Raw genomic sequence first — 20,872 nt, 5'->3', positions numbered from 1 at the left:
TACTATTTCAGTACAGTAGACTTTGTGGTTCTTTGTAATTCTTCTAGCAGCATGGCATTTGAACACTGTCAAATGTGGATAATGATTACAAAATAGCAACAGCACACACGTAATTCAAGCTCTGTATCTTATTATTTTATTGTGCTTTACCCTCGTCGTGAAATCCTGGAGTATGGTTCTGCAGTAATACAAACAAAAACATTAATTTCTGTCAACACAACAATTGTGAATGAAGAAAAATATGTATGAGTATAAATGCATTTGTCATACATGACAGTTTTCAAGAAGAAAATATGAGGTCTTGAAGGGGCAGCTCTGCAAAAGAAAAGAAACTGGTATAGCTTTAAAAGCTTTATCCTGTAGCTTTAAGGGCTCAAGGACAAATGCTACAGCCCCATGAACTATGTAAGAATATAAGTGCCATAGAAAAAAATGACCTTTTTTTCCAGAAAATATGAATGTGAATACATAGAAACACTGGGGTCCTCCAGTAGTTTTGTAGTTTTAACTTCTTGTAATAGAGTCGTGTTAGGTGGAGTTTTGACCTTAGGTATTTTGGCTGCAAGAAATGTAATTTATAGCCCAGGGAAAGAAACATATCTATGAGGTTATTTTCCAAGGTGTCACCTAGTATTTGGTAACCTCATCCAATTCTGCAGACTTTCGTGATAAAGGAACAATTTTCTGTATTCATATTCATTTGCCTCTGAAAATGACTACAAGAATAAAGTACAGGCCTCACAGTTTACTGATTTTTTTAAAGTAAAAAGTGAGGGAATATATATTTTTATGTATGTATATCAGACCAAATCATATTTTTGTACACAAGTAAGGCAGCATTTTTTCACCTACAGATAAACTACCTGGGTACTATTTTTTATAATATGCATACTCTTCTTTCTGACAAATGCAAACATTACTATTTTGTTTAATTTGTGGTTGATTGTATCGACACCTTAAAACCTAAGTAGAGAATTATTCTATAAGCATTGCCTGGGAAGTTTCTAATTATCTTGTGTTCAGATGCCTTTAAAGGTGTTAAAAATTGATTACCCTAATCTACTAAATGCCTCTTGGTTATTCAAAAATATAATAATTCCATACATTGCTGTATATTCTTAATATACATGCATCAGTTGTAGTAGAAAAATAGCTCAATCATGTATCATAAATAATGATTTAAACTACCCACAATGCAATGTCACTAGACCATGTAGAAACAGAACAAGAGCAAGTTGTATAAGAATAATGTTTAAAGAAATTATAATCTTATGTTCAGAAAAGACACAACCTAAAAAAGAAGATGGATGAGGGAGTTTAATTTGTAGAGCACACGAAGGGAGAAGAAACATTATGAAAGAGCGTGCATCTACATCATACCAGACATTTCAAACCAGTATTTATTCAGCGCACTCAAATATGTTTTAAAATACTTAGTATCAGAAATGTAACAATGTTAGATACTGCATATTCCCGTGTTTGCCAAAAAATCATAATGGAATCTACTATATGTAATGGTTCTACTATGAATTGCAGACTTCCATAAATCCAATAGCCCAAAATACCAAAATATAATGCCTGGAATACAGAAGGGGAAAAAATAACTTTAAGAATTTTTGTAGGCAGCATGCCCCCTGCACCCACTAATATGAGAGGCAAACCACCTATATCCCCCCTGACCTTATATATGCCAACTCAAAAAAGGAAAGACTCTCCCAAAATAAGTGAATATTTGCCATCAGACTTAGAAATTATACTAGTGATGATTTTCTGTGGGAAAAGTGATCAACATTGTGTCTTGGGTTCTACTATGAAAAATAAACTACCACAAAGCTGAAGATTAAAAATGTCAAAAATAATGCCTGAAAATAAAGACACAAAACTTTAACTTTCAGCAATTTTTGCAGATGAGCAAGCTGACCTTTACCCCCACAACATGGAGGGGTGAGCACCCTCAATCTCCTCTAATGTATATATCCCAATCCCACAGTTGATGAAGAAGGGAAGAATCTCACAAAAGAAGGTGATCATTACTGGCACACACTTAGAAATCAAAGTAGCAATGGTTTCCTATGGGAAACGGTTATTGGTAGTCTTGTGATCCTTTTTTTTGTGAGAAAATGTTATAGTGTTAAGTTATGACTTCAAGATCTGTATTTTTTATGAGGTGGGAACCATCCAGATATCAGTCCATGTGACAGTAGAGGCATGTACAAAAGTGTATAATCAAAGTTTCTCAGAAGAATAAGAAAGAGTTAGAAACAAGCAAAAAAGCTATGAAAAAATATTTAATTATAAATCAAATACACTGCCATTTTAGTTGGCACTGGTTTGCATATCTATCAACTGTCCAGATTTTCGGAGAATGTCCACATTTTTGCCTCATATTTCTGGTCTCTTTCTCATAAAATCTGTGGCGTTCTGGCAAATGACTGAGAATTGAAGTCACTAAATAATGACCCACATTTGAGTTTCAGACTTCATATCCTTCAGAAAATGCATGCCAGTACAAACCCTATTATTCTATATACTTTTTTAAGTTTATAAGAGCAAAATATAAAATCTGTCCCTATTTTTGTGCCTTTGTCCCCCCATTATTTTAGAAATTGTCCAGATTTCTTAGACTGAGAGGTTGAGAGGTATGCTGGTTTGATATTATGTATGCGTGTCTCTGAAATGGATGTTCATGCAAAAAAAATGGAAAATAACCCAGAAACTCAGAAAATGAAAATTTGGTGAGAAGAGGGTAGAGGTATTTTTTAACCATAAATAAAATAAGGTTTCAAGTATTAACAAATAAATTAATGAAGAAAATATTAGCACAATGCATTTGAGCAGTATAGGGAAACAGCTGATTGCCTAAAGTTACTCTAACTGACACAACTGACTAAATTAGACTGCCCACAGAATAGGATCAGTACAAACTTTCTAAATTGCTGAGGGTGAAAATAGGTACTGAAGAAAATGCATGGGTTCTGTAAAAAAAAAAAATTAGAAAAGTGCATATGACTTACATACAAATTATAGGATGATCCAACATACTCCAGTTAATGCAGTTTGAGAATAGAAAATACAGAGCAATAAGAAAAGCATTACATGAATAGTCTGCCTTATTCCTTATAAGAGTCTGCATGATGTGTTTTGAAAATTTTCTCTTGACAGAGACACAGTGACTAGCCATAACAAAGATGCTTTTGACACTAGCCATCTGCTCAGGACAGGCCATCTTGGATGACATTGGTACCTTTGGGGAGATTATGATGGCACCAAGTTTACAATCATCTGCAAATGTACTGCTTTGACCTCCTAGACGTAATGTGAAGGAGGAATGGCCCAAGGAAGGTACCCTGGGGTACACCACAAGTGACAATGCTTTTGGATAAGATAGAGCCATCCACCCTAACTTCCTGGGTTTTGTTTATGAACCAGGTTGCTGTCCACTGAGTTACATAAACATTGTCATTTAGCAAAGAGAATTTATCTACAATAACTGAGGGTGGGTTGAAGTTGAACACCTTCAAGAGGTCATATGGAATGCACCGTTTTGCTCTTGTCCATTGTTTCAGTCAGTTTTTTGAAGAAATTGACTAGATTAAGTAGGCAAGACCTACCACTGACAAAACTGAACTGGGATGAGCTGAGAGTCTGCAGTTTACCCATATCCTTATTTATTAATAACTTAATGATGATTTCCTTAGCCTTACAGATGAAACTGGTAAGGCTAACTGGTGTATAATTACATGTTTACATTGAAGCCCCACATTTATGCAATGGAATGACTGTTTCTGTCTCCCATTCATCTGTCATGAAGCCTTTTTTGAAGTTGATGTTGAATAGCTTCAGGAGGTTATCAGACAAGCCATGTTTCATGCTGATCAGTAAGTAGCCTGTTATGTTATTTGGTCATATATATGTTGTCCCAGTGTCCTTGTAAAGTCCTCATAAGTTAATAATGCAGCAACAGTCAACAGACCAAAAGTATTTAATGAAAGAGTAGCGCTTTCACCCGTAGGCTTTCTCAACTCACAATTACAACCATATAATGATACTTTATATATAAAACAGAAATGCATTCATTGGTCAGCTAATAAAACAATCAACACTAATTAAATAAAACATGATTAATTAAAAAATCAGTTTAAAATACAGTGTATATTCTAACTATATACGTATATATATGTCTTGTAGCTATATACATAAAAATCAGATACTTCATGTGCATACATGCATATATACATATGATTTTTGATATCAGCACCACCTTCTTTCAGGGTTCTGTATATGCCATTGACTGTGTTCTTTTATATTTGGTATACTACTGGCATAAGAATCCTGTTCCGTTTGCTGATCGTTTTCCTGCTGTTTTTTTTATATATATGTTGTGTTCTTGGCCTTAGATAGATGATTTAGAACTTGTTCTTGAAAGATTTGATAGGGTCTAGGTGTGTGTATGTAATCTGGGAATATTGGAAGAAGGGTGAAGTTTGAGCTAAATTTGTCCATTAGTAGACTGGCTATGTCCCTCAGGTCTGAGTATGTGATAGCATTTGCTGTTTGCACTGCACAGTGCTGGTCATTGTTTCTGAGGTTTTTAACATAATAAATGTAGACTAGTGGATATTCTTTACCTGGGTAGCTATTTTATATCATATCTGAATTTTCCTGACTTGATCAAGGTCCAGAGTTCCTTATATAGCTTTGCAAGTGCATTTTTGACATTTTAAAAGCTAGATTTATTTTTGTGTGTAATTACTTTTTTATTACACAGCATGCTTACATTTGAATTCCACAATGGGGTTTATTTTTGAATTTGGCATGTATTTATTTCTGAGGGAGACACATGCATCTACGCAGCTATTAACATGTCAAAAGTATTTCACAATTAAGCATTCCAATAAGCAGTGGGTTCAACAATATAGAAGGGAGTTTTGAATTTATTATAGTCATCTCTCAGTTTTAGCAGATTAGCCTTCACATAATCTTTGAATGCTGAGGTATTGTAAGATGCTTTTGACTTCAGTCTTATGGTGAATGTGATTGACTTGTGATCTGATTTGACCGGGGAAAAATTTACAATTGGTGGAGATCAAAGCTGTCTCATATTGATATGGAGCAGATCCAGGATTTTATCTCTCATGGTGGGGTGTGGACTTCCTGGTCAAGATTTGTTTATATTGATGTCCAGAAATCAGTTTGCTTACATGTTGATGACTTATAAGTCTCTCAGTAAATGGTGGGGTACTTGACATCTCATAGAAGAACAGTGTTTGGCTTAATACATAGTGATTCCATACTAGTTATACAGGTGACATTATTAAACTGGCACATCGAGAACCAGCACACAGTTTTTTGGTTTATACATTATTAAACTTGTCAGAAAATTGAAAAGCATATACCCCAGTTCATGTCATTAATGTTTTGAAGGACACTAAAAGGAAAAAATAGTAACTGTAAGTAAAATATTTTTTGTTCTTATCAATAGTTGGTTACATGTTATATAGTAAAGTATTTTAAGTGGTTGTTGTACGTGATAAAAATAAAATTGTCCAGGCAATAAATCTTGACAGCTCTGGACATTGTTTGCCAAGGGAAATGTAAAATTAAAAGGTAAAAGGGCAAGCAGCTTAGAAAAATAAAGTTTGAAATTATTGGACATGAATAAGAAATAGGAGATTTTCTGGCACTTTAATACTTCAGTGTATTTACTAGAAAATTATATTATTTAGTTGTATTTAAAGATAGCCAATGCACTTTTTCTTAAGGCTAAAAGATGATGTTTTCTGAAAGTATACAAGCTGTTTTTTTTACATTTGGAAGGAGAATAAAGATAAGAAAAGAACAGAGAGATATTAGTAGAAGTAGGGGCACAGACTGTAACATGTACCTTGGCATGGATAACCTTAATTTTAGGTTACATAATGCCTGTTGAAGCAACCTTAGATTTGCAAAAATTGTTCCTGTCAGGAGGGTTAAACTTCATTATTTAAATATACATACCTGGAATTCAATAAACTCCATGTAGAATTCACACAAAGCCTAAACAGAGTTTACCTTTTAGCACAATGAGTGGCAGAACTAATCACATATTCATGGAACTCATCAAACTTACACAAATACAAGTAAGGTTTTCATGGCCAACAACAGTGCTGCCACTATGAAACTATGCAGAACAGCACTACCACAGAAACAAAGGATGCAAGTATGCCTATGAGCAAACCTGCTTGGCTAGATTGTGTGCACAGCTATAATGTCTACCAGGGATGAAAATACTGCAATAACAGCAATAATAACACAGTTAAAAAAGTGTACTGAGTACAATGTACACAACAAATATTTACAGAATGAAATAAGGGAGAGGATAAATGGCAAGAGCAAATACAAAGAAATGTATACTAGGCAGGGAAACTGTGCTGTTGAAAATGGGCACAGACATGAATGACAGAAATGAGTAAAGAGGATGAGAGTATGGTAAATATGACAATGTCCCCAAGACACTTCAAAGACAAGTCAGTAGCATAGCATTAAACACATACATAGATAACACAGTATGTACTGTTGTTTACACCTCCTGTGTGAATGTATTACATCATCACACATGATAGTATACATGTGATGGTCACAAAAGGTTACATGTCAATGGAGGTGAATGGTTGTGATATAAACATCACTTAATCACTGACACACTCTCTGAAGAAGACATTCAGCAAGGACAGAATATCAAATAGTGGTATGCACATACTCTGAAGATCTTCAAAATTACTTGCTTGACATGTCACTATAGCTCTCCTACAATCAAGGATACATGGCAACAGACTCCTGGACAAATGTACACAGAAATAGGGACAATCATGGACACTTTTAGGATACTATAACTTATAATCTGCGGTATTGACAGAATATGTGAGTGTAACTTATTATACATGCTCTTCATGAAGGGACATGTTCAACTCTAATGATTGCAAGTATTCTATAAGGGGAATTTACTACCCCTTTCCCAAAAACGATCAGTTTTTTTTGGAATTGCTAGGAGGGATGGTGCTAAACCTGGAGATGAAAGCAGGGGAAATCCTGGTCATATGAGTGGTTTGCATGAAACATAAGCCACAATCCACACCTGCAAAAATCAAATCCATCCCATCAACGTTGTCACTGAGCTGTGTATTTACTGGGTCTAACACAGAAAGGCGTATCACACAAGCATCTAGTAGAACACCTTGAAGAGAAGTCTGCACTGTCAAATCCTAACTGATATGCACCCCAGTAATAGTTCTGTATTGCTGAATAGATGTGTAGGAGCTCACTGTGCTAAAGGTGATACACTTGACTTAATCATTGTAGGCTGACATAGGTATCGGTCACACAGATAACAACACATACAAACAGCGCACTATTATGAGTGGATTCCCTACACACAGCTGGGTATCGCATGCATCTGCCACATAGGTTCATAGGTTAGTACTAGGCTAACTGACCTTGTGAGCCATTCTAAGCCTAGCCAATTATCCCTTGTGAGACTCAAACCCTGCACCTTGTGTTTGTAAGGCAAACACCTTAACCATTAGACCACCTCCCAACCCTCTCCTACAATCAGGGATACATGGCAATAGACTCCTAGACAAATGTACACAGAAATAGGGACAATCATGGACACCTTTAAGATACTATAACTTATAATCTGCGGTATTGACAGAATATGTGAGTGTAACTTATTAAACATATAATATATAATATTATATATAATTATAAACATATAATAACAATGGATATTGTCTGAAGCATCTGCAATTGATGTGTAAATTAAGAAGTGATCCATTAAAATGAATTGTACAGCACTAGACTGATGGCAATGCAACTATGCCCATGTGCACAGAAAGTACAGCAGTGCAAAGCAAAATGGCAGCAGTCACTGTCAATACAGTAACTCAAATCAAAGATTGGAATACGCTGTTGTAGGGTGACAGTCCATCCACACCTCAACATAGCACATGTGGATGACAACAACATTGACATGTGCAATGTTCAGAGGGTTATAGGAAGCTACTATGCTAATGGCCAATAACACATAATATCCTAGCCATTATTATCCCATTTAAACACATTTTGCTATATCTAAGTGATGGAAGATAGTATGGTTCTGTGCATATGTGCTTGACTTAATACAGACTTTCTCTGTCCATATGTCACATGTGCACCACCCATGACTGAATTAGAAATCTCATATCCAGTGGTCTGGAGATGGCTTGCAGAGGATCATGGAGGGGATCTCCTTACACATGTTGTGTGTATGCATTTTGGAGATTATGACATCATCAGTACTCCACAGAAAGGATGTTATGTAGGCAGAGGGAAAACTGGATGTTGGATTCAGGGGACTATGTAATAGGTTCTTCTGAGTGACAGTAAAATGAAAAGAGATTAAAAACATCATACAATGACCATAATTTACCTCCACCAACACACAAACACCATTTGACCAATGTCAGATTAGAACATCACACCTGTATAGGTACAACATTTCTATTCCATACATACCACAGATGTCTGAATTTAGCAGTGTTAGAGTGTACTTTACAAGCGCTGACATCAACAGTGTGTGCTGAGAAGAAGATGTTTTGGCAGGAGTGTTTGACATAGCTGTGGACTCACATCCTGGTGTAAAATTGTTTCCAGATTAATATTTGAAGGAAAACATACACACATGCCCAAGTTGACTGCTGTGAGATTAGAACCCATACCTATCTAGATACACAAACTGCAGACAACAGTACTTAATACTAGTGCCAGCATAGAAACGTGTCTTTAACAAAGTCAGAGTGCACTTTATAAAGGATGTCATCAGTGTATGCAGAGAAGAACATGTTGGGAGCAATGTCTGACATAGATGTGGACTCATGTCTTGATGAAGAATTGTCTCCAGACTGATAGTTGAAGGAAGACACACACACACACACACATACACACGTGCACACACACACACACACACACACACACACACACACACACACACACACACACACACACACACACACACACACACACACACACACACACAAGATGACTGCTGTGAGATCAGAAGATCTACCCATCTAGTTACACAATACTTAATGCTCGAACCACCAAAAAAGTATGTCTTAGTGTCATAGTGCACTTTATAGGGCATGGCAGCATCAGGGTATGTTGAGAAGAAGATGTTGGAAGGGTTGTATGAAACTGTTCTGGAGTGATGTAGTAGTGTAAAAGTATCTTCTGAATGAACTTGACTGAGGGTGGCAAGACCTGGGTACATGCTCTTCTAACTACACACACATACAAGTTGACTACTGTGAAATTAGAATCCCTATCCTATCTACTTACACAAGTTGCAGAACACAGTACTTAATGCTAGTGTTTGAGTTTACCACTGTCAGAACGTACTTTATAGAGAATGGCATAATCATAGTGTTGCAAGTAACATATACTTTTATGAGATTTGTTTGCAAAGTGAGGACTTGTGATATGATTGTATGAGTGCAATTTGGAAAATGACATATAAATACATGCTGGCAACCTTGGTGAAAGAAGCTGCCATGAATGCATATTGTAGAAGTGAGACAGACATGTACTTTTTCTCAGGGTGTTGTGTAGATCACCCCACACCCCACACACACACACACACACACACACACACACACACACACACACACACACACACACACACACACACACACACACATTTTGGAAACAACAGTAGGGCAATGATGGAGTTATGTGTCTTCATTTTCAGATGAAGGTATGTCAACATTAATAAGTGTTATTGATAATATCAATGGGATATGATCATGGATGACCAATGTCCAGTGTCCGTATAAACCATAACAAATGTAACAGTGCAGTTATGCTCTGTAATTCTGGAGTCTATTTGACAATTGCTGAACTCCTGGTATATCATTTGCAAGAGAAGGGTACACATGAGTATCAGAAAGTATGTGTTCAGTCAAGCACAAATGTCACTCTGCCCTTCTGTTGTGTTTATGAATGCATTTCTATGTACTGAAGGATTACAGCCCAGTAACCAGAGTTAGACATGCTATATTCCTCTTGATATAGCGCATCACTGAGAAACTGATTTGCTCAGACCATAGTAAATTATTAGTACATCCATGATTCAGATTTAAGGAATTCAACCTGGACTTTGAAGTAGCAGTGTGCATTGATGCTCATTACCAAACTGTGTGCAAATAGATACATACAGTAACTGACCTGGTTGGGGTTAACTACAATGCACCTGAAGTGGGGGGAGCAGGTATGGCAGAGGCTGTGGAGGCAGTATTTCCAGGTTTTATCCCCGAGGTGCTGGGTGTTGGTATGGCAGCTGGTAGAGGGTTGGCAGGTTGACCAACACCAGTTCGCCCAACTCCCTGTGCTGAAATGCATTTAGTTTGTTAGCAGAAAAGTATGAAATTAAAATGGTGTGATTCCAGGTAACCCGCAAAAAAAAAAAAAAGAAAAGTAAAGAGAGAGTGACCGTGATAAGGTGTGAGGCTAGACAAAATGAAAAGTGATGATTACAACCATGAAATGTCACATTCATGCGTTATTACAATTTATATCATTTTCTTATTATAGTAACTATACAGTGTTCACAATCCCTAGAATGACTATGAATTGTTGCAAGTAATCCCTGAAAAATGCACTTATTCTATTTATGCTTTTACTGATACTACAGATTAACTTAAACAATATTTCTGCATTTCAAACTGAAAAATGATACTTGTTGAATGTTAACTAGCATAATCTGAATACACTATTACACTTGCCTAATACAATTAGCAAGAGCTAGAGAAGAAAGCAAGCATACTTGCTGTTACTGTTAAGATATGCATACTGAAGCCAATACTGATTTATGAACTATATTGATTACAGTCAGGGTCAGTTATGAAGCAGAAATACATCTTGCCTCTCTGAGTCACTTCAGTCTCAAAGCACGTGCTTCCTTGTCCTCTGTGATTATCTCTGTAGCTATAAAAATGAATGAGAGAAAAAGAGACATGAAAGCATTATGCATAACAGCTTTGGCTATCTACAGCATTCCATAACATTTCAAGTTGCTTCATCTGTATATTTAAACAACTTGGGGGGGGTGTTAGTAGTTCAAATCTCATTCAGCCACTGGTCAATTTGTGCCAGCTTGCACCTTTTAAGGTCACTGTAGTTATTGCTACACTGCTCCCCATTGCATGGTATGCTAGTTGTACTAGAAACAGTCTTGGCTAAGCTGTTCCAAACCTTAGCCTAGTACTGAGACCTGGTATAGTCCCACCTGCAGGAGCCTATGGCTGTAGCACTTCACAAGGAGTGCAACAAAGATTTTTGACTCCTTCACACCCCACCTCTGTACCCTAATTTTGCCATCATCCATCCCATTTCCTTCTATGTCTGCAATGTTTCTCCAACAATAGTTGCAATCATATTCTGCCAATTTGTGATATTGCATTTTATGACCCATGCACAAACATGCAGAACCATGCCAGCTGAGTTTGTGTGATGGTAAGCAAAGTGAAACATTGCCAATGAAACAGCAATGAGTATGTAAGATTTAGCATTGATTTATGGCATGTGTGCTGATATACCTGGTCACACTTTGTTCAATGGTCACACTGAAATGCTAAATGACTTGGCTTTTAAGCCATGACTTTGGAGGGATCAATGAGATGACTTGACACATATTTTCTAGGGACTTACACAGTGCTAAATGTAAGTTTTACAATTTGGGACTCAAACCTATGGAAAAGATAATGCATACATTTCCATATAGGTGATTATTCCTCATTGTCACAGAAAAAGTGTTTGCCAACCAAAGTCATTTCAGATATACAGTTTAAAGAGTGGCTGGTGCTCTACTTCAATTACTCCTGTATGTGAATGACATTAAAAGGTCCTGCCTTATGCATTCTCAGGTGTGATGCATGCCTAATGTCTGACAGTATATTGGAAATAGACAGACATGCATAACAATAGTAATATAGTTTGGAGTTATGATATGTACCTCACAATATATTCTGATTTACAGTTATACTTGGATTATGGGATGGAGTGGGGTGTAGATTATTGTCAGTAAACTATTGTGTCTGTCAGAGATATAAAACTGCATATTTTTTATTACATAATTATCATTGTCATGCTAAACTAGTTACACACATAGCATATATTCAAGGCGCAGATAAACTACTATACAGAACCTATGTTTTCCTCAGATCACCCAAAGATTACTATTAAAATACATTGGCCTAGTGATCTTAATAAAAAAGTTGGTACAAACTCGTCCCTAAAGCTGAACTTGCTACAAAAACAGATGTAATACAGGAAATTAATAATATATTAGAGGAACCTGAGCATGACCTAACACTGAATGATATTCAGTAACAAATGAAAGTACCAATGTCCGGTAAAACAATAAAGCTACGGAGAGCTGAGAAAATGTCCCTTTAATATATCGAAGACTACAAACAAGTGTGTTGTGTGTTATACTATTTGTTTGGTGTCTTCTATACATTAAGGGGATGTTTTTTCAACTATCCATGGCTTTATTGTTTTACCAGACATTGGCACTTTCATTTGTTACTGGTTTTTATCGGTACCCTTTGGCAATTCTTCTTAGACTGACTGATATTCCTTACTATATACAATGGGCAGCAAGAAAGGCTAAAATCAGGGGAATTTTTTAAAAAGAAAACTGTCATACTATAAAAAAAAAATTTTAAAAAAATAGTCTAGAACTAAAGGTAAAATAAACAAAATAGAAGAATCAATCCAAAAAATCGAAACTCATTACTAGAAGAACAAATTAATAACTTACAAAAAGACTTATATAGCATGCATGCAGAAGGATTCTCCTTCCCAGAAATGAAAACCCTAGCAAAGTATTCAGATTGGGCACAAACTCCATCAAAATTACTGGGGAGGTTAATTAATGTAAACAGCAAGGCCCCTATGATAACAGAAATTGAATTCCAAGGGAATACATATAATAGTAATCAAGAAATCATTAAAAAATTGTATGGCCCAGAAAAAATAAAAACTACTGATTTAGAGAGGGATCTCTTCTTAAGGAAAATAATCTTCACAAAGATTTGTCAAGCTCAAAAGGACTCACTTAGAGCTCCCTTCGCACAACAAGAAATCCTTTCAGTAATAAATAGTCTGAAAACAAGTAAAGCTCCTGGACCAGATGGTTATACAGCAGAGTTCTATAAATCTTTTGGGCAAAAGCTATCAAAACTCCTATTAAAAATCTATAATTATATAAAAGAATATGGCATTACTTACATTTAAAGGAGAGTGTGTTGAGTAGATGGAAAGAGTATTTTGAGAGGCTGATGAATGAAGAGAATGAGAGAGAGAGAGAAGGTTGGATGATGTGGGGATAGTGAATCAGGAAGTGAAACAGATTAGCAAGGAGAAAGTAAGGACAGCTATGAAGAGGATGAAGAATAGAAAGACTGTTGGCCCAGATGACATCCCAATGGAAGCATGGAGGTGCTTAGGAGAAATGGCAGTGGAATTTTTAACTAGATTGTTTAATGAAATTTTGGAAAGTCAGAGGATGCCTGAGGAGTGGAGAACGTGTTTTGGTACCTATCTTTAAGAATAAGGGTGATGTGCAGAGCTGCAGTAACTACAGAGGGATAAAATTGATCAGTCACAGCTTGAAGTTATGTGAGAGAGTAGTAGAAGCTAGGTTAAGAAGGGAGGTGATGATTAGTGATCAGCAGTATGGTTTCATGCCAGGAAAGAGCACTACAGATGCGATGTTTGCTCTGAGAGTGTTATTGCAGAAATACAGAGAAGGTCAGAAGGAGTTGCATTGTGTCTTTGTAGACTTGGAGAAAACATATGACAGGGTGCCTAGAGAAGAGTTGCGGTATTGTATGAGGAAGTTGGGAGTGGCAGAGAAGTATGTAAGAGTGGTACAGGATATGTACGAGGGTAGTGTGACAGTGGTGAGGACTGCAGTGGGAGTGACAGATCCATTTAAGGTGGAGGTGGGATTACATCAAGGATCACCTCTGAGTCCTTTCTTATTTGCAGTGGTGATGGACTGGTTGACAGATGAGATCAGACATTAGGCCCTGTGGACTATGATGTTTGCAGATGACATTGTGATCTGTAGTGAGAGTAGGAATCAGGTTGAGGAGACTCTGGAGAGGTGGAGATATGCTCTAGAGAGCAGAGGAATGAAGGTCAGCAGGGCTAAGACAGAATATATGTCTGTAAATGAGAGGGAGGGTAGAGGAATGGTGAGGATGCAGGGAGTAGAGTTGGTAAAGGTGGACGAGTTTAAGTACTTGGGATCAACAGTTCAGAGTAATGGTGAATGTGGAAGAGAGGTGAAGAAGAGAGTACAGGCAGGGTGGAATGGGTGGAGAAGAGTGTCAGGAGTGATTTGTGACAGACTGGTACCAGTAAGAGTGAAAGGGAAGGTCTACAAGACAGTAGTGAGACCAGCTATGTTATATGGGTTGGAGATAGTGGCATTGACAAAAAGGCAGGAGTCAGAGCTGGATGTGGCAGAGTTAAAGATGTTAAGATTTGCACTCAGTGTGACTAGGATAGATAGGATTAGGAATCAGTATATTAGAGGGTCAGCTCATGTTGGACAGTTTGGAGACAAAGCAAGAGAGACGAGATTGTGTTGGTTTGGACATGTGCTGAGGAGGGATGATGGGTATATTGGGAAAAAGATGCTAAGGATGGAGCTGCCAGGTAAGAGGAAAATAGGAAGGCCTAAGATAAGGTTTATGGATGTGGTGAGAGAGGACATGCAGGCAGTTGGTGTGACAGAGCAAGATGCAGAGAATAGGAAGAAATGGAAAGAGATGATCCACTGTGGCGACCCCTAATGGGAAAAGCCGAAAGATGATGATGACCTTTGAAGATAGCTTGAAACTATTCATGCAGAATAGCTTACTAAAGTTTGGTTAGACATTGATCTGGATATCCAGAGATGGAGAAAATGAGGCTACCTTTCCTTTAAAAAGCAGCAATTATAAAAATGAATATTCTTCCATGGCTACTATTTTAGCTAAATGCAACAAACTTAAAAGTCCAGAAAACCTTTTTAAGAAATTGAATCTAGCTTTAGCTAAATTTATCTGGTATCCTAAGTCAGTCAGAATACGTTACCAGAAGTTAATGCATCCAAAAGAAAGGGGCAGATTGGGATTACCTGATTTCAGTCTATATTATGACATATGCGCAAACAGGATTATATAAATTGCTGATTATAATCCCAAGAATAATGAATGATATCCACTATGGATCAAACTATGGAATAACTATATCAAAAACAGTTAAATTAATCCAAAAGCCCTTCCTTTCTAAAATCAGGACAGTTTAAATGATACCAATTTTCACTTCATCTTAAAACAGAATAGTAAGGTTTCAGAACTTGTTGGAGGTTTTAAATCTAACAAGTACTTATATCTTCTTACAACCATTACATATGAGCCCAAATCTCAAATTAAACAAAGAGATGTTAAATCTGAACAACTATCGGCTCATTAAGGGATGTAAAGTTTGGGATATTTACAGACATAGTAAAAAGCCATTAGAAGACATAAGGAATTTTCTCAACCTTCCAAAAGTATGCATCAAGATGCTATGGCAAATCAGAGAACTGTGTACTTCAATATTCAATTACTTTGAAGCTAACAAAAAAGACATAAATACATGTATCACATTATGAAATGTATATACTTAAAGAAAAAGATGCTCCTGGATATTTAATAAAATCTGTGTAGGCATATTGTAAAGCCTACATGGAAGGTACAATGTCCGTGTATGCGGTACCCCCTCAGTAGTGCACCATGCATATTAATGAAGGCATGTTACTGAAGGAGAGCTGTGCAACATGGTTATGGAATCAGTGTAGGGAGTATGTTACTGTGTAAGGAGATGACTAACACCCCCCGCACTGTCAAAGTGCTGGATATCAATGTATACATATGTAATACAGTTGTAATTTTATTATTTTTTTTTTATGTTTGCATGGCACGGCATGGCATGCAGGAATGGACACGTGCCAGACATGTAAAAATAGAAACCAAATGCATTTAATAATGAATGCAAAGGTCAAGTTTAAACATAGCTCAGTGGGTTTGTGTTGCACAGCTCAGTGCTCAGCAGTGCTTAAACATAGGTATACCTAAATGTATAGCAGCATTCTACACATCCACATAGCCAAATGATTGGAGTGGCAGCCACATGTGTAGTAGGTGCAAGGTTTGAATACAGGGAAGGTTTATTAAGCATTTATGTTGCAAATAAAAATTATGCTAATTATTTTTAAATGCTACTTTGTTGTGCTGAACTAAGCTTTGTTAAGCAGTGTCAAGCCATGCCAAGCACTGCTTAAACAAGTGATATTGTATCACTGCTTGGCACCATGCAGCTCCACTTAGCTGGTTTGTGGATTGCTAAGCAGTGCCAATTTAAGCACCTCTAAGCTCAGCTGAACAGGTTTGCACATTGCTAAGCATTTCTAAGCATTTGCAAGTTTAAGCACTGCTCAGTTGAGCTCAGTCTGTTTGCTTGGTTATACGAGATGTGCCACATATTTAAAAATTGCTCAACAGTGGTAAAGGATGGGAAAATATGCTTATTTAAGTGCAATAGGCAGGAATACAGCAGAATCAGTTGAAGTTTGAACTTGGCAGGAACTATGACAGGCATTAAACTGTGCATGCTTCCAGGAAAAGCAATGGCGGATTCTGGAGTCCAGGGTCATGGTTGGACACCTTGTGAAATAGCATGATGTCCAGCTGCTGCAGGGCCAGTACCGGGGATCTGAGTACAAGTCAGAAGCCTGGGACCAGCTGGCACATAATCTCACCAGTGCAACAGGTATCCCTTGCACAGTTGAGCAGGTCTATCATCATTATGATGATCTGAAGTGATGGAAGAGTGGACTTCTGGACACCTGGGTCCAGGATGCTCATGTTGGGAATGCTCCACAAGTTTGTTAAGTACTGTTAGCATTGTTTTACCAATATGTAATCTGAATGTGTGATAGGTACCATAATAGTATATTTCTCTCCCTACAGCTGCAGAGGAGAGAGCTCACAACCTAGAGGCCCATGCAAGGCACCTGGCCATGTTGCACCTTGAGTGTGGTCAGTACAGATGTATCTTGCAATCTATAGTCATATACGCAAGAAATAGTAAATTAGTAACTGCCATTGGGCATATACAGTTTTGATTGTATTGCAATGAATGTGGTCATAGACCTGGACTGTTGTCCATGAAATCGAGTATTACATCTGCTCTGAACAAAAACAGAAAGCATATCACTAAGTTACTCAGGGTTAGCTAAGAAAGAGTGTTCTGCCAAATTATAGATTTAGAGCTGTACTACAAGATATATGCATTATGATATTTGTTCCGCACTAAGATCTGAAGCAATACCAGGAACCCAAGGTAGATTGTATATATCAGGATTGCCTTGTGTTAACCATTGCATTTCAGCTATATGCATTCCTGATCTGAGGTACAGTGCTGCAGGCAAGTATGAAACATTAATAGCTGTAGACTGAAAATATACCATCTACAACTGTATATGGGCCAGGTAGCCAACCCAGCACTCTGATATGGTTTGCATGCATCACAGGTATTTCCACCCACTAGGGATTTATTGTCTACATCTGCATTCTATGTATTAATGTACAGTTCAGCAAATATTTCTGTCATGCATGAATCTCATACATGTGTGTACAAATGTCACTGCAGTCTTGTATAACATTCTACTTCTATTACCAGGTCATATTTTGTTAACAGGTGAGCTCTAGGCAAATATTAGTCAATCAATATGCAGCAGTAGCTCAGTTTTATAAATGCTGTCTGATGTACATTTTGTCAGACACAGACCAGGGTTGAATCCAGTGACAGGTATGAGCAAATATTATTGACTCAGTTATGTATTGTTAACAAATGTTTTCCCCACAGGAATTACAGGTAAATTGGTGCAGTAGCCCTTATTATGGGTTAATAATTTGTGTGTTCAGATGTAACAGAGTGTTAACAGCATTGCTCAGGAATGTGATAAGACTTCATAAAATAAAGACAACAAGTACAATAGCAATAAAAGTTAATACAATAAATAAAATGTGTAATCTTTGAATGACTGTATGCCTGGTGTGTATGTGAATGTCTGCTGATATTCTAACACCATGTCTGCCAAGGATGGCATGATAGTCGTAAACTCTCTGTACTGTGTATGATACATGTCTATGAAGTGTCACACTATCAAGGACTGTGATCACTGTTGCCTAATCACTCTGTCACAGATCTATTATTGACATAATTATGTCAATATCACAGTCATACTACATCAGTCCACAGTACACCTTGGTAGTCATATAGGCCCACCTGACATGTAATAGTCTTCTGTAGTTGTATACCTGTAGATGTTACAGCATGGCCCATACTATGTCATGCGGATAGCTTGAGAGGTATTTATGTACTACAGAAGCTATAGGGCACTGTTATATATAAAGTAATGGCAGACCTGTAGAGTATATAACAGTACTGTTGCAAACTATATAGCCTATACTGGTATTAATGGATTGTATTTCCCTCTCCCCCCACACCCCTTATCTTCATCATAATTTATTATTGTTACACATCAGTTATGGTTTACTATTAACATATGTTGCTCTCTAAACATTACGTTGGGACTTGTGTTTTATTACTGTTATGTAATACAATGGTTGCATACTAACATAACATGTTGAATTACCTATGTTCCTGGCCTTATACTATAATTGTTACTGGCATGCTCTTACTATAGTGACTGTTATCTCAGTTATTGTTGTGTTCCATTTACCATGCAATTTTATATTACTGGGTTATTTGCAATGTTCTGGCATGCTGTTATAACTAACTAAATGTTATGTTCATTAATAACCTATATACATTGAAACACCTCAACATCAGAGCTCGACTGGGTAGGCCAGTTCCTGGTGATCCATCTACCTTGCTTCGGCTGGCCGCAGCACTGGGTCCCAACACATCTGGCACCAAAGCCATTGGTGTTCCCTCTGCTGGCCCTGCACCACCTATAGGTGGAAACACTTCAGAGGACAGGGCCCTTCCCCCCAGAGAGGGGGGGGCGGAAGGAGGGTTGACACCCAGGATCAGCTACTGGTGATGGTGCACAGGATAGTGCATCATGGTTATGAGAACTGCCTGCACTGGATTAAGGGCAGACTGGCCAACCAGGAGGGGCAAGGTGGCCCCAGCTCCCAGCATTCAGCACAGCCACATTCAGGGCAGTGAAGGAACAGTGTTGATAGCCAATGGGTGGGGAGCTCCTTCACACTGCTGCATCTAGGGGCACATGGATCTCTGATTCCAAAACACCATCCCCATCAATCCCCTGTGTGCTATCTTGTCTGTTTTGCCTTTCTGCACATGCAACCTCTCCTACCCAGCTTATCTCCCCACATATACCTATATCCCTTCCCCAACATTCCACTCTCTCCTTAAAAAAAAATGGTCACCTGTACCACAAAAAAAAATCACCCCATACATAGCTCTCCATTTCGCACCCATGTCCACTGGAAACAATTATTACATGAATTAATCAACACAGTTATGTTGCCCTCACTCCTCTCTCTGGGGTGTGAGGCTCCAAATTCCAAATTCTTTACAACCTGCACAGCTGTTGTTGTAGAAGAAATGGAGAGCTATGGTCCTTTCCTTCACCTGTCCTGCCTTTCCCTACCTGCTCATAGGGGACATACCACCATAGACAGCATTGATGGGAGTAGAGACATACAACGCACTCTGTCATGGCACACAGGGACATAACCGTTATTGCTACTATGTTGCTGACAGCCACATACATACTGTGTTGATAGATGGTGGGGTATGACTTGGGAGGTAACAGTGGATAGTACAGGCTGATTTGAATATGCATGGTCTGTACATATTGAATAGCAACATATGTGGTCCTGTGATGTGTTCCCCTCTTCTTGTCTTTCAAAAAGGAGGTATAGATGAAGGCACCTGCCACTTTTAGCTGTTGAAAATGATGTTATCCAGGATGGCCTCAGACTGAATCACAACATTCTGCTGTCCAGGAGTTGCCAGAATCATGAGATGCGTGCAGCACAGTGGGCTGACCTCATCACAGCAGTCAACCCCGTAGGGCTGCAGGACAGAAACTACAATCAGGTCTGATACCGGACAACAGATATGGTAAATTCTGCATAGCAAAGGGCTGCTGCTGTGGCCAGGGACTGTGCTGCCACCAGTGGAGGGCCTGCATCAGAACAACCACTCTCGACCACAGAGGAATTCCAGGAAAACCTGGGATCAACCATTAGCTCCCAAGTATCCATCACCCAGACATCACAGAGGTGGCTGCCACAGCATCCACAGCAGAGGAGCGTCCAGGTAAGCCTCCTGTGTTGATCATTGTAATACTGTATCAGTCATTGTGGCAGTCTCTGCATACCTTCCAGTACTCGGGTGTCAGGTCAATCTGCATTGGGAGAGTTAGTTTATAATGCACACTTGTGCACACATACTCAGAATGTCAGCAATGTAAGCAGTATCACAGTATCTACTATTCATGTTGATATACACACATATTATCCTATAACAATGCCACATTTGGTGTTGCTGACAATACCTCTCCATCACATTTCCATAGGAAAATTAGGTGTGGCCCAATGTCCTGCACCTGCTGAGTGTGATACTGGCTTTGCATGGATCATATATACCCTCAAAATATTAAGGGTTGCCATTTTCCTGTAGCCACAACTGATATGCTTAGCCAGAGTACAACACTTGTATGTTCAGTTCTGGAGGGGTTAAACAAAGTGCTTTGAAT

This window comes from Protopterus annectens, chromosome 2.part1 (assembly GCF_019279795.1).
Source record: "Protopterus annectens isolate FY-2018-M chromosome 2.part1, PAN1.0, whole genome shotgun sequence".
NCBI classification, from domain to species: domain Eukaryota; kingdom Metazoa; phylum Chordata; order Ceratodontiformes; family Protopteridae; genus Protopterus; species Protopterus annectens.
The sequence above is the reverse complement of the archived record's forward strand: the minus strand, read 5'-3'. Positions refer to the sequence as shown.